The sequence below is a fragment of the Eumetopias jubatus genome, unplaced genomic scaffold (genome assembly GCF_037043125.1).
Source record: "Eumetopias jubatus isolate StellerSeaLion01/CBP00866 unplaced genomic scaffold, mEumJub1_p1.0 scaffold_60, whole genome shotgun sequence".
NCBI classification, from domain to species: Eukaryota; Metazoa; Chordata; class Mammalia; order Carnivora; family Otariidae; genus Eumetopias; species Eumetopias jubatus.
The window spans coordinates 143542-154710 of NW_028274866.1; the positions used below are offsets into that span (position 1 = coordinate 143542).

Consider the following 11169-nt stretch of genomic DNA (forward strand, 5'->3'; position numbering starts at 1 on the left):
TAGCAGTGGTTCCCAAACCTGGCTATGTGTGTGGTAGTTACACAATTGTATACAATTATCAAAATTCATCTGACTGTAAACTTAAAATGGATGAACTTTATTATATGTAAATAATAACTTTATAAAAATTTTAAGCTATTAGGTCATTTTGTGAAGGGAAAAAGGTCTCGTCCCCAAATCTATGTAGCCACAAAAGTAAACTCAATGAAATCTTATTACAAAAAGCAAATGGTAGAGACGTTAGTATTGACCTGAGGAAACACTATGGACAAATATATTTAGAAGAACCAATGAGCTCCTTTCAAAATTAGATCATTTTATTCTTCAAGAAGCCAATTGGAACCACAATTGGTTATTACTTTTTTCCTATAGGTATGAGAAATGAGGCTAAAACTTAACACATTGGTCAATGACTATACAGATCACATTGGGAAGGATTGGTAACAGAAGCCTAGACATGTTCATTAACATAAGGCAAGTACTAAATAGCAGATTCAATGCACATGACACATGAAATTTCAGTCAGGTAGTTGAACAGAGCCTGATATTGGGAAAGTGTTAACAAACTATAGAAATTGGCCCAGGTATATGGTCAATTTCTTGGGGGAGTTTGTCAGCAGGAGGGTGACAACCATAGGATTGAAGTTTAAAGTTATGACTCTATTACTATAGATGAGAGGTATATGAATATCAGAAAGATTTCAATATAAATGTACAAGCACAGTTTTGGGAACAAGATAGGCTGTCAAAGGATCTGCAATTCAAGTTGGTAGCTTGGTCATGTAAAAAGATGAAATGGGGAGATGTTAAAAGAATCTATTGAGATTATATTTTGATAGGAAATCCCAGGAATATATGAATCCTGACCTATTCAAACTATCCTTCCTTTCAGTGAGGTCCCTGAGGTAGATATAGGCTCAAAGAAGACAAAGAAACCAAACAAAAATGCTTTATTGTTAGCTGAGAACTTGGAACCAAATATTAAATAAAAACTCTAGTAGGCTGGTGTGAGTCACATAGAAAAATTCTCTCTCTGTTTCTCTTTCTCTCTCTGCTCTCCCTCCCTCCCTCTCTCTTTTATCCTAAAGACTTAACTGGCTTCCTTCCAAGCCCAAACCAGAACCTCTGATGTTACCTTCCAATAACATGAAAGGCCACATTTCCCAATGCCATAGAAATGGAATCAAGGAAGAAAAACATTGCTCAGTACCTACAGCTATGCTGACTTGGACTGTTTTCCCTAGACCCAGACATTATGTTTGAAAAAAGAGGACAGGAGAGAAAAAAGTAAGCTATGGTTTCTCCTAGGAGCTACAGTCTGGCAGTCATCATTAAAAACACTTATATACCTGTCTCGTACTCTTTAACCATCTGCAATCTAAGAGAGCTCCCATTAAAGACTTTTTTATAGCTAAATTCAATAAACACTGTTCAGTCCTTATCTCATTTGACCTTTCCATGCAGCGTTTTACTTAGTGAAACACACTCTTCTACCTTCCATGGCACCACACTCTTGCTTTCTTCCTACCTCTCTGAATTCCCTCTTTCAATATTACTTGGAAATTTCTCCCCCTCCTACCCATTATAAATGTTGAGAGTCTCTCAGAGCTTGGGCTTGAATTCTCTTTCCTTCTTATTCTACATTTCAACTCCACCTGATTTTATTTGGTCCTATGCCTTCAATTAGCAACTATGTGCTGAGGACTTCCAATTTTATATCTTCAGATCAGACTTTTTAATCTGAGCTCATATCTACACACACAATCTTTGTGAAACATCACTTAGGTATTTACTTATTGGCATTTCCTAGTTTGGGCCATCATTATTACTTGCCTTACAGTTGTTATTGGAGGGAAAGTGAGAAGTGGGTTTCCCTGCTCCCGTTCTTATCCCCTTGTAATCTATCCTTCATATAACAGCTACCTTCAAAATACAAAATTAGATCATGCTTGTCCACCACCTTAAATATCCCAGTGGCTTCCCAATTAGCCTAGAATAAAATTGAAGTTCTTACTATGGTCCATAGAGGCCCTGCATAATCTTGTCCTTCTCAAACTCTCCAACTTAATCCCATACAATTCTGGCCCCTTGTTCATATAGCTTTAGCTGCACCAATTTCATTTCTATTATGAATAAAAACACCAATCTCTTTTCCGCCTCAAGGTTTTCACTCATAATGTTTCCTTTGTTTGAAATACAACCTATGTAAACTCTTTCCCCCAATTATTTGTACCTAGAACACTGTGTGGAAAAAAAGTAGCTGCTACACAAGTATTTCTTGAGTAAATATATCTCAGGCATTTCTTTATATTAATAACAATATTTTAACCTATCTTTTTTATTCTTTTCAATTTCCTAATTACTAATTCTACAATAGTATTTTTTAAAAGATTTTATTTATTTATTTGACAGAAAAAGAGAGCACAAGTAGGCAGAGAGGCAGGCAGAGGGAGAGGAAGAAGCAGTCTCCCCGCTGAGCAGAGAGCCCGACGTGGGGCTCAGTCCCAGGACCCTGGGATCATGACCTGAACTGAAGGCAGCCACTTGACCAACTGAGCCACCCAGGTGCCCCAATAGTATTGTTTTGATCTTTGATTTGATTCCTGAGTTCTACACTCTACCTTTTCATCTTATTTTGTTGTCTTATCATTTGTCTTTCAGTCCTTGTTTTATCGGATTCATGCAGTGTATTTATTAGGGTATATTCAAAACTGCTGTAACAAAGAGACCCCAAAATACAGTAGCTCAAACAAGATACAATTTTATCCTATTTCACATTATAGTTCAGAGGTAAAGTGGTGGTATGTGGCTGGTAGGACAAATTGTGTAGTTTCCATGTCTGTGTCTAAGCAGGCTTCTCCAGTTACTATTTTCATATCTACAGCCAGTAAGAAGGGGAAGGGGAAGGTGAGCGTACTCATTCCTTTCAAGAGGAGGATCTGAAAGTGAAGCATTATTACTTTTTCCCACATCCGATTGGTCAGAACTTAATTATATGGCCACATCTAGCTGTAACAAAGGCTGAGCAATATCACTTTCTAACTGTGCAACCATATGCCCAGACATAACACAGGAATTTTATTACTTGAGGAAGATGAGGGGTGACTTTCAGTATTTGTTATATATTTTCTTCCAGATTTAGTTCTTTTGACTACTTTTCCCCTAGTGTGTTTGAGTATTGGCTATGGTATTTCTTTTCACCCTGCTTATATGTTAACATGGGTGATCCTACCTATTCTAGACCTCCTTTTTTGCACTAATAAAATGTTGGCAACTTAAAGTTCTTTCTACCTATATATTATGCTCTAAATTTGCATTTATCAAACTTTACCTTAGATAAGGGTCACTTGGAGGGCTTGTTAAAATACAAATTCCTAGGTCTGAGGAGAGGCCCATGAATTTTCATTTCTAACTTTGGGGGCAGGTGAATATAAATGGGAAGCTCAGTTAAGATTTGTGCACAGCTTTAGTTGGAGCACCGGGGTTCTTCTGAAATTTGTTAAATTGTTGATATGAAACTTTATTCTACCTGGTCAGGGGTATAACTTATTCCTGATTATATATTTCTAAGCTACAAATTGTTTTTATAATTTGACATGAAGTTCTGAAAAAAAGCAAGCTGTGTTTGTTTTTCCTACCTTTGTGTAGTGGTAGACAAGGATTTCTACTATCAAAAGTTTTCCCTTTATTTTTTACCAGACTTCTTTACTCAAACCTTCCTCTCCAAGATATTATTGATTCACATTCTTATCCCAGTACTCCCCATCATCATCCCACAGTTTCCTTCTATACTTTATAGCTATATGAAATTAACTTGTGATTATTTCTTCACAATAGAATATAGGTTTCATGAGGGTAGAGACTGTATATGTCTAACTCACTTAGAACACTGTTTGGCACAGAATAGGTACTTAATATTTTTAAATGAATGAACAGATTAAAAAAAAACAAAGAATAACTCTGGTTAAGAAATAGCTTAGCCTCTTCTAAAGAAGAGTATGCCTCAAACCACACTATTTTTTCAGAGTTTTGTGAGGAAGAGTATACAAAAGAAGTAGCAGGAGAGAAGGCCAAAGTTTCTGAGTACACCTAGGTGAAAGTACCCTTACCATTACAAACAAAAGTGAGGAAGAAATAGGGAAAGAGAAGAAAAACATGTTATCTCCCATGCTTTTAGAAGAAAACAATGCTCTCCCAAGTGAACTGCCATTTAAAACCTACCCTCTAGAAAGATGGATATCTGAACAAAGCTCACTTTTCCTCTACTAACTCTGAATTATCTGCCTCACCTGGATCAAATGGCACCTATAGCCTGGAGACAAATGAAGTTTTTGATACTGTGATAAATATAACAAAAAGAATTGGTGCTGGGCTTCTTATACTGTGAGCTAAACAAGTGCCTAGGGATCAATATCAAAAAGCTCTATGACATGGATCTACATTGATATATAGATGCAGGAGGCCAAATATGTGAATAATTTCAGCTCCAGAAGGAGAAAAAAACATGGAAAGCAACCAAATTAATCAAACAATAGGGGAACAATCCCTGAAGAGAAAAAAAGGTCTGCATATGAAATATAGTAGTTAATGTAAGTGGATAATAATAGACTATCTAGAAATGGGTAATATAAATGTTAAATAAGGACTTTTGAAATAGAAGTTCCATATTTCTATGTCTAGAACTAAAAGTACTACCTCATCTATGAAAAATAAGAGTGGTGGATTAAAAAAGGAGTGCAAACAGAGAAGTAAACACATTCTAAAGATCTTATTAGAAAAAGTATGAATTTAGTAGAGGGAGAAAAGTGAAAGTATTCCAAATAAATAAGAAAATATTCTAATTAAAAATATTGGAGTGGCTGAAATCTTAATAGAGAAGAAATCATGTTTTCAAATAATAGCGGAGGCAAATGTGTTTGAAAGTTGAGGTAACAATTAATGAAACGGTAAAGCATATTAGAGCTCACAAATTAATGAAGGAAAGACTGAATTAATAGCTTGATCAAATGATCAAACTTGGGCAAAACAATGTAAAATAAATAACGTTTATTAAATAACGTATATTAAATAATATGTAATTAAATAAAGTGTATCAAACATTATACAAAATATGGATAATCTCAATTATCTCTTTAAAAGACAAAGTCTGTAAAATTGAGTAAAAAATCATCTAAGCATGTGTTGTTTGCAAGGAATGAAATGAAAAAAGGTAAAAAAAAAAGAGGCTGTACATATTCATTCATTCAAAAAATAATTTATGGAATGCTTACAATGGACCAGGCACTATTCCAATTCCTGGGGACACAGCACAAAATAAAACAAAATTTCTGTTTTCATTGAGCTTACATTCTTGTAGTAGATATAGGCAATAAATGAATAAAGATATAATATATTAAGTGGTGGTAAGTACTAAGAAGAAAACTAGAGAGGCATAAAGGGACAGAATAACAGAGTGAGAGTGTGAGGTAGAGCCTCATTGACAAGGCGATTTTCATAGCAACCTGAATGAAGAGCTCAAGCAAAACATGCAAGTACTGGGTGGAAGAACATATTCAAGGCAGTGGACACATCAAATGCAAAGGACCCAAGGCCAAAACATTCTTGGGATTTTTGAAGGACAGCAAGGAAGTTGATATGGCTAGAGTACAGGGCCAGGACAAGGTTTAGGCCCTGAGAATGAATGCTTCCTTAAATTTTGTGTATTCGGTTCCTCTTTTGCCTCACTCTAGTCCTGGCCCTGCTAAGGTGGAATGATCAAGGAAAGAAAATGATCTGGGAAGCTATTACAGATTTTGAGATGAGATATGACGTTATCTCACTTATCGTTTAACAGAACCACTCTGGTTTTTCTGAGGAGATAGAATGTGGGGAGTACAGTAACAGAAGCAAGAAAACCTGTTAGGAGGCTATTAAGGTAATATAGGTGAGAGATAATGCAAGCTTTGATGGGGTAGTAGCATTGTAGGTCATAAAAGGGGGTTGTATTCTATATATATTTTGAGTGGCATAGCCAAAAGGACTTCTTGATAGATTACATTTGGGGTGTTAGAGAAAGAAAAGACTCGAGGATGGACATAACAACTAGAATAATGGAGTTGTCACTTATGTAAATGAACACTGGTATAGAAGAAGGTTTGGAAAGAAAGGATAAAGGAATGAAGACTTTAGGGTTTTTTGGTTTTTTTGTTTTGTTTTGGTTTGTTTTTTTGCACCAAACACCTTTGCATTTTTTTAAGCAAGTGACAAAGATCCAGTTTACCAGCTTTACTTTTTTAAACCTAAGCTTGATGTTACATATTTAAACAATTTTTAAAACTTACTAAATTGTCTGGGGCACCTGGGTGGCTCAGTCGTCAAGCGTCTGCCTTCGGCTCGGGTCATTGTCCCAGGGTCCTGGGATTGAGCCCCACATCCATCGGGCTCCCTGCTCAGTGGGAAGCCTGCTTCTCCCTCTCCCACTCCCGCTGCTTGTGTTCCCTCTCTCACTGTGTCTCTCTCTGTCAAATAAATAAAATCTTAAAAAAAACCAATTGTCAGCATTCATTCACAACTAGAAAAGCATCCTCAATTTATATTAAATGAAAAATCTATTACCATTAATGCATTAATATCTCTTGTTATTAAATACTGATAAAAATTGAAATTATTTTTGTGGAAGATTCATCCTGGCAATGTTAACTTCACAGCAGGCTGACTACTTGGGTCACATCTGAAACACAATGGAAAAGCAGGTCCATGCTGGTGTTAGTGTAAGAATCATGGCCACCTTCGAGTATGTTTAATAAAAAAGCAAAGTGCATACAGAGATTTACAATAATTTTAAAGACAAAAGCAAAAAACAACAATAAAAAACCCAACAAAACAAACAAACAAAAAAAACAAAATCCCCCCAAATTAATGGTCCTACTATGTGGTCCCAACAATAAACTCAAAAGTCTATGACAAATAGGGCTCCAATGTGTATAAATACTTTAGATTAGTTACAGTTATGCTGAAAGTTGAGTTCGTTTGAAATCTTCAAAAAAAACGTTCCTGTTAATCCTCGATGGTGCTGGTTACAGGTAACATTTCTGTTACATGTGTGCATTGATTTTTTTTATTATGTTCAACTAGCCAACATATAATACATCATTAGTTTTTGATGTAGTTTTCAACGATTCATTAGTTGTGTATAACACCCAGTGCTCATCACCACAGGTGCTCTCCTTAATACCCATCACCCGCTTACCCCATCCCCCACTCCCTCCCTTCTGTAACCCTCAGACATATGTGCATCGAGTTGCTTGTTATCCAAGTGTAGCAGATGCTCCTTACCATTTATTATTAAGGACTTAGCTGTTTTCTTCAACTTCTATTCTTTCTTCACCACTCAATAATTCTCTTTGTAGTGATTTTTCTGCCATTAACCATTTTAGTGAAGTTGATATAGATTTGAGGTTGCCCATCCCACTACCACCAAATGCCATGGAAAAGAATGAAGTGATGCCATGATCTGGTAACCTGAGGGAAGTAAATTCTGTTTCAAAAGACGAAAACCCTCTCCAGAAGACAGAAATCCACTGGAGGCAGAGAAAAACGACCCTGTTCCTCGGCTCCTGCTTCCACAGGGGACCTCTTAGACTCCCAAAAAAAGTCCTCAAATAAGTCTTTGAAGAAGTCTAATGAAACAGACCCCTTCCACCAAAAAATTCCCTGAAGATGTCATCTAAGCAACAGAATGTGAAGCCAAACTCAAATGGATTGTCAAAATGAGCTCCACCTCCACCTCCACCTCCATCATTTAATCCTTCTTTGCTGTATTTGTCTTAGATGTCCCGTTTTTAGCATCTCATAACACCTCATATGACTCAGCTACTTGTTTGAATTTATGCTTCTTCTTTATTCTCAGGGTTTTTATCTGTTGGAGTGAGTCCAGGGACAGGCAGCCGGCAGGACTGGTGGCAGCTCCTCACTCACTTTCCTTTCTCTCCTCAAGACTTTAGTTTTAAATATGTGAAACTTCAGATGTCCATTAAACATTCAAGTGAATATGCCAGTTGACTATATACATCTGGATTTGAGAGAAGTCCAGGCTGGAAAAATAAATTTTGGAGATGTGTCAAGATATAAATATTATATAAAGCAATAAGATTGGATAATATCACCTAAGGTATGAGTATAGAAAAAAGAAAATGTCTGAGATCCAAACGCAAACCTTAACATTCGAAATTATCTTCCCGCTATAAACAATGAAAAAGGTGGACAAATATATATGCAATGACAGTTTTCAGACTTTGGAAAACAAGAGCAAAGGATTGTGACCTCTAAAACAAGGAAAACAAATAAAGTGGGCCCTATTAGGATTTTGTGCTTGGAGACACCTTCTGGACCATGGTGCTGGGAGAATACCAAGCAGAACACATCAGTCTGAGTTGACAGGACAGAGAACTGAGTTTGAGGATGCTTGGGATTTTAAAACTTTGGGGGTGGAGAACCGAGGAGGGGAGAATTAGTCAGGAAAACCTCTCCAGAAATTTGTATAGGGGTCTTCATAAGTCTTTGGTTAAACATCAATCCACACATGTATATGACAAAACCCCCACAACACAAATCAAATAACAACTACCTAGAGTTCACACAGAACTGAGAGCTATGTGAGTTCTGACCAACCAGAGTAAAAATACCTCTGATAAATGTTAGACATTCAGTAGAAACCCCAAAAAGAGTCACACCTGAACAACACTAAACATTAATAATGGTTCAATTAACATTTATAAAACATTTCATCCCAAAACAGCAAAATACGCATTATTTTCAACTACACATGAAGCATTCATCACAAAGGACCATATGATGTGTCACAAAATAAGCCTTAATAAATTAAAAGAAATTGAAAACAGAGATTGTTCACTGACCCAAACAACATTAAATTACAAAAAAATAGTTAAAAGACACCACTGTGTATGTAAGTGATGAATCACTGAAATCTACTCCTGAAACCAATATTGCCCTGTGTGTTGACTAATATTTAAATAAAAATTTGAAGAAAAAAAGATACCTAGAAAATCCTTAACTATTTGGATATGAATGAACACCCTTCTAAATAACCCATGAGTCAAAGAAGAAATTGAAAATATTTATAACTTAGTGATAATCAAAATGCAACACATCAAAATCTGTAGGTCTACAGATACAGCAGTACTTATATGAAAATTTATAGCTTCCAATGATTATATTAAAAAAGAAGAAAGATAAAGAAAATCAATGATCTAGGGCAGGACTTCCAGAAATTCTGAGTGAGGACATTGGCAAGTCCACTTCACCAAAAAAAAAAACAAAAAAAAAACAATAAAACTAGACAAAACTTTCAAAAACTAAGATTACAGAAATCTGTAAACTAGCCAAACGTGTAAAACAAATTGAGAAGAGTCTATTCAAGAAAAACTACTAAACCTCAATAAGAATGATGAAAGTTTGTGTCATTTTAGTCTGGAACTGCTCCTATACCCACCTCCAACTCCATGCCACGGTACTTCTCCAGAGATGAGGTAAGTCATAAGGACCAGCAACTTCACTGCTGGAAGAAGTGGTCCTGAGTTAGAGTTGGGCATAGAAAAAGCCACGACTGGTATTGTTGAAAACAAGAACAACCTCAATGACAAACTAATGGGAAAGGCCAACATAACCACTAGCTCGAGATCTTGATACTGGTTGTGGCAAGCAACAGACAAGCAAATAAGCCAGAAACTTAATGTGATTTTTTTGTATATGACATCAAAACACAAGTAACATAAGCAAAGAGAGATAAGTGGGATTGTATCAAACCAAAAATCTGTACAGCAAAGGAAACCATCAACAGAGTGAAAGACAGCCTATGGAATGGAGAAAATATTTGCAAACTATTCGTTTGATAAGGGTTAAAATCCAAAATACATAAGGAACTCACTACTCAATAGCAACAAAACAAAACGAAACAATAAAGCCCCCAAACAACCTGATTAAGAAATGGGCAGAGGACCTAAATAGACATTTCTCCAAAGAAAACACAAAAATGTCCAAAAGGTATATGAAAAAGCGTTTAACATCATGAATCATCAGGAAAATACAAATCAAAACTACAATGAAGTATCACCTCACACCTGTTAGAATGTCCATTATCAAAATCATGAAAGATAATAAACGTTGATCAGCTGTGCAGAACTGGGAACCTTTGTATGTTGTTGGTGGAAATGTAAATTGGTACAGCCATTATGGAAACAGTATGGAGGTTCCTCAAAAAATTTAAAAATGAAACTACCATACGATCCAGGAATCTCGCTTCTGGGTACATATCTGAAGGAAATGAAATCAGTATCTCAAAGAGATATTTGCACTCCCATGTTTATTGCAGTGTTATTCATATAGTAGCCAAGATATGGAAACAACCTAAGTGTCCACTGGTGGATTAATGGATAAAGAAAATTTATATATATATATATATGAATATTAGTCACCCTTTAAAAAGAAGGAAATTTTGCCATTTGTGACAACATTGATGAATCTGGAGGTCCTTATGCTAAGTACAATAAGCCAGACACAGAAAGACAAATATTGCCTGATCTCATAGGTGGAATATAAAAAAGTCAAATTCATATAAGTAGGTAGTAGAATGGTAATTGCCAGGTACTGGTAGGTGGAAGAAATGGGGAGTTTGAAGGGTACAAAGTTTCATTTATGTGGTATGAATGAGTTCTAGAGCTCTAATGTATAACAATGTAAGTTAATACTATATTGTATACTTGAAATTGCTGAGACTAGATCTCAAGTGCTCCCACCACACACACACACACACACACACACACACAATGTGAGGTTACCAGTCAGAATGGCTAAAATTAAAAGCTCAGGAAACAACAGATATTGGCAAGGATGTGGAAAAAGTGGAAACCTCTTACACTGTTTGTAGGAATGAAAACTGGTGCAACCACTCTGGAAGACAGTATGGAATTTCCTCAAAAAGTTAAAAATAGAACTACCCTACAACCCAACAATTGCACTATTAGGTATTTATCCAAAGGATACAAACATACTGATTTGAAGGGGCACATGCTCCCCAATGTATAGCAGCAATGTCCACAATAGCAAAAATATGGAAATAGCCCAGATGTCCACTGACAAATGAATGGATAAAGAAGATGTGGTATATTTATA

General features: G+C 36.0%; 1 pseudogene; it reads right to left on the minus strand.

The window, feature by feature from the left end:
• Window positions 1-7216: 7216 nt before the first annotated feature.
• LOC114202656 (dnaJ homolog subfamily B member 6 pseudogene) lies at window positions 7217-9590 on the minus strand (annotated as a pseudogene).
• Between the last annotated feature and the right edge of the window lie 1579 nt (window positions 9591-11169).